The sequence below is a fragment of the Aplysia californica genome, unplaced genomic scaffold, assembly GCF_000002075.1.
Source record: "Aplysia californica isolate F4 #8 unplaced genomic scaffold, AplCal3.0 scaffold00212, whole genome shotgun sequence".
NCBI classification, from domain to species: domain Eukaryota; kingdom Metazoa; phylum Mollusca; class Gastropoda; order Aplysiida; family Aplysiidae; genus Aplysia; species Aplysia californica.
The window spans coordinates 714,865-718,806 of record NW_004797482.1 but is presented as its reverse complement, the minus strand read 5'-3'; the positions used below and the strand labels follow the sequence as shown (position 1 = coordinate 718,806).

Genomic DNA, 3,942 nt, shown 5'->3' with positions numbered 1-3,942 from the left:
TCTGTTGTTGTTGCTTTTATTGATGTTTAACTTTTTTTTTTTTAATTGTTTTGGAAAGGGGGAGGGGGTATCTGTTAAAGTCTTTTTGTTTAATTTCGTTGTTGTTTCTTTCTTTCTTTCTTTTTTTGGGCTGAGGGGGGTGTATTATTGTGTAGTATAGGTTCATCAATTTACGAACAAACAAATCGTTTTCTACTATTAATAACTTAAAACAGCCCCCCAAAAAGTCAGATAGAACTTTGCAATTCTGAGGTAGAGTAATATAAATGCTCTTACTGTACTTGAAAGGAACAGAAAGTCTTCAAAAAACGTCACAGGACAAGAATCTGTGTCCCCTGGGAGTTAACCCTCTTAGCACGATATATAGGTCAGCAGGTCATCACAGCTGAACCAGAATGGCGGCCAGCTGATGGCTTCCTAGATCCGATTTATTTCAGTGTTTTTCGGAGTTTCAGAGGGTGTAGCAAAGAGATTGCTTTAACTTTTGACGCAAGCGACTTTTTTAAAATGAAATTTCATCTACAAAGATCTAGGTTGTCAGCATTTAAATTTAGAGCGGAATGTTCTCAGTCTCTAAGCCTGCGCTAAAGACGTGTGTGTCAGGTCCGGAAAAGTCGGTATGGCAACTTGGCCTGGATGTCGGTTTAGGTCGGTGTAGCTCAAAAGGGATTAATGCCTTATTTTCCTTGCAGGTATTATCACCTATGTTGGTGCGGCGATGAGCTTTTTGGGGGTGCTAGGTTTGGAACTGTACAGAGAGGATGAGCAAGTGTGGTACCTGGATGCAGCGTTTGGACTCGCGTGTGGGATCTTCCTGCTTTTATTTGGCCTTAAGTAAGTAACGTTGTGAGCGTGTTTGTATTTTAGTGGGTTTTTAGTTTTAATAAGTGTTTTACGGCATTTGCAAGGCAATAAGGTCATATAAGTGTCGATTAGTGGGTTTGTGTGTGTTTATGTGTTTGAGTGATTCTGTGATTGTTTGTGTGTATGTATGTTTGTCTCTGAGTTTATTGTGTATATTTTACGTACATGTCATTTGAACACAGGAAATTAGAACAACGTAAAACTTATAATTAATCTATGGACATTATTTTATTACTATAATCGTCCACTGGTAATCAGGGCATTAAAGAAGAAATCAGACTTGTTATCCTTATAAAATAGTACTGATGATGATGATGATGGTGATGACGATGATGAAGGAAATGGCGATATGATGATTATTATTATGATGACGATGATGAAGGAAATGGCGATATGATAATTATTATTATGATGATAGCCATGATGATGATGATGATGATGATGATGATGATGATGATGATGATGATGATGATTATGATGATGATGATGGTGGTAATGATGACGATGACGACGACGATGATGACAATAACGACAACGACGACGACGATGATGATGATGATGATGATGATGATGATGATGATGATGTGCCTTAACCGGTGACCGTTAGATCAGGTTTGACCTTACACCTTTCCGTCCCCAGGCTACTTACTCAGATGACGTGCCTATACAAGAAACATCAGCCTATGGAAGACGATGACGACGAAGAAGTAGAATGACCACCACAGCAGTGTCTTTTGTGCTTTCACATTGTTGATTTACCTGCTTCAGTCACGTGGTGCCTCGAGGATGTGTTGAATATCCAAGCCATGAACATGGTGACTATCGTAATAGTCCCGAAATATTTCAGGAGAATGTGTAAACAACAACAAATGCTTAAATCAATAACTGGGTGCAAAATTCTGACAAACGCCAAATTGAAAAATGGCTTTTGTCGGCGTCTTGTGTCCTACCTTCAAAATGGATGCGTTTCTTGAGGACGTGTTATGGATAATATGATTATTATGTTCAAGTGACACTTATAGGCAGAGAGGATTTACATATGTACATAATAATCTATTTTTATTGTAATATTTGAGCTCTGTACTACTGTGGAAAAATGGCGCTGGATAATATTGGTTACTTACAAAACTGTCATGTTTTGATATGGTGGACCAAAGCTGATCAGAGTTTGAGCATTTTCCTCAATTACATTCTGATTTAATTAACGCCAAAGACAACCATTCCAAGAATAAAACAAAGGAAAAAATATCAGGAAATAAACCAAAGACCATACTCAAGTGTGCACACTTTATTCGCTACTTAAGAATTACAAAGTTCTAAATTTTTATCTGAAATTCCTCGGACGTTTTGAGTTACTAAGAGCATGGATGAGATCAGAAACCAAACATTCTGTCTGATCTATCAAAATCGTAAGAATAATATTTCGGAATAGTTTTCAAGATACACAAGTAATTGCATTCGAGGAAGCTCGACGTGCTGTGAAACTCGAATTATTTTTCGTCCGATTTCTCAAAACTAGGTGCTAAGCAGATAACACTTTGTAATTCTACGATAGCGCATTGTCATTAGCCTGTGCACCGTTAGCTTGCTTGATATCACACTGAACTACGGAGCGCATGGCCCTCAGTGGAGTCCTTAATAGTAATGGAGCGACCTGGATTCGGATTATTTGGGGGAGTTTTTGAAGCTCTCCACTCATTCATTGGCTCCGTCTTTTCGAAGATTTTAGTTTTTTTTAGTTTAGTGAGAGTTTAACGGCATTTGCAACACAATAAGGTCATATAAGTGCCGAAGATGGGCGCTACATTTGGTGATTCCCTTTTTAAAATAATCTTACAGTGTCATAAGGGGAGATAAACCTTTATAATGACCAAAGACCTAGAAGACAATAAGTGAATTATTCAAAGTATGGTCTTATACCTGTCGTGATCTGCATTTGGATACAGGCTTTGTATTTCGTCCGCCAGCTGTTCAGATGTACTAGACCACGAATTTTTACTGTTTTTTTTTTTCAATTGCAGTTTCTTAATCTGTTTAGTTTAGTTTAGGTACGAATTTTACGGAACTTGCAACTCAATTAGGTCACAATAGTAGAAGTGCCGAGGGTTAGAAGTGTACAAGAGAGTAGCAAACACAAAGAGTAGGGAGGAGAGATAAGGAAATGGGTGCTAGGAAATAAGGAGCAAACCACACCAGAGCTCCTGCCAACCACCTACTCGTAATCTGTGGTATGATTTGCATGTGTTCTAGAACATGAATGTTGTCAAAATTCTCAATTCTAAATGTTGATAAATAGAAGGAAAAGGCACATCATGTTGATAATATACATTCTCTCTCTCTCCTAAAGAATTTGCATTGTGGACTAAAGCTTTTGAACAGCTTGCAAAAGATTAACGTTTCTTGTCGCTCTTTCATAGATCCCCCTTTGGGTAAATTGGAGTTGATCAAAGTGTTCCACTCTGATATAAAGAGATGAACAGCTTTTCTAAAAGTTGTTTTAATTTTCGACTTCTTCGTCTTTGACTGTCCATCGACACAGATGAAGACTGCAAATGTGCTTTAAACCAGACAAGAACATTAGAATTTATAGGCCACAAGGCCTGCTTTGGATCTACACAATCTTCACATTTTTAGACTCTGGAAGTCTGATTGTGAGGGTTTACAATGTCTGGTGTTGTGAGAGTTATATTTGTTTCGTTCAGTCATAATAAATCCTTTTCATATCAGGATGTCTGAGTGCAAGAAGTGACTAGATCTATATCCACTTTTCAACAGTTTCGAGAAAAACGAGTTTGAAAATTTGACGAGAATGAAATCTCTATGACATAATCAAAAAAAGAAAGGTTAATCAAATTAAGCTATGGCTTAGATATTTACAGAAGTTAAAGAGAGGCTTAAAATCTTACTATCCGAATCAATCACTCAATTTCGACCAAAAGTGGGTATAATCACTTCTTGCACTCAGCAATCGATCAATGCCACTAAATAATATGTTATGTGTAAAAAGCATATCAAAGTGAACGTTGATGGTGATTATGAATGTTATTTATGTGTTCACAGAACTGCTCTGCACCCCCC

General features: G+C 37.5%; 1 long non-coding RNA gene across 1 annotated transcript in view; it reads left to right on the top strand.

Annotated features, from left to right (window-relative positions):
- The window catches only part of LOC101847729, a gene marked incomplete in the record, with an annotated part of 55,058 nt that extends 51,356 nt beyond the window's left edge, over positions 1-3,702 (top strand). The window contains 2 exon segments of the long non-coding RNA XR_001184898.2: positions 693-834; positions 1,505-3,702. This is a non-coding gene — a long non-coding RNA (transmembrane protein 163).
- Between the last annotated feature and the right edge of the window lie 240 nt (positions 3,703-3,942).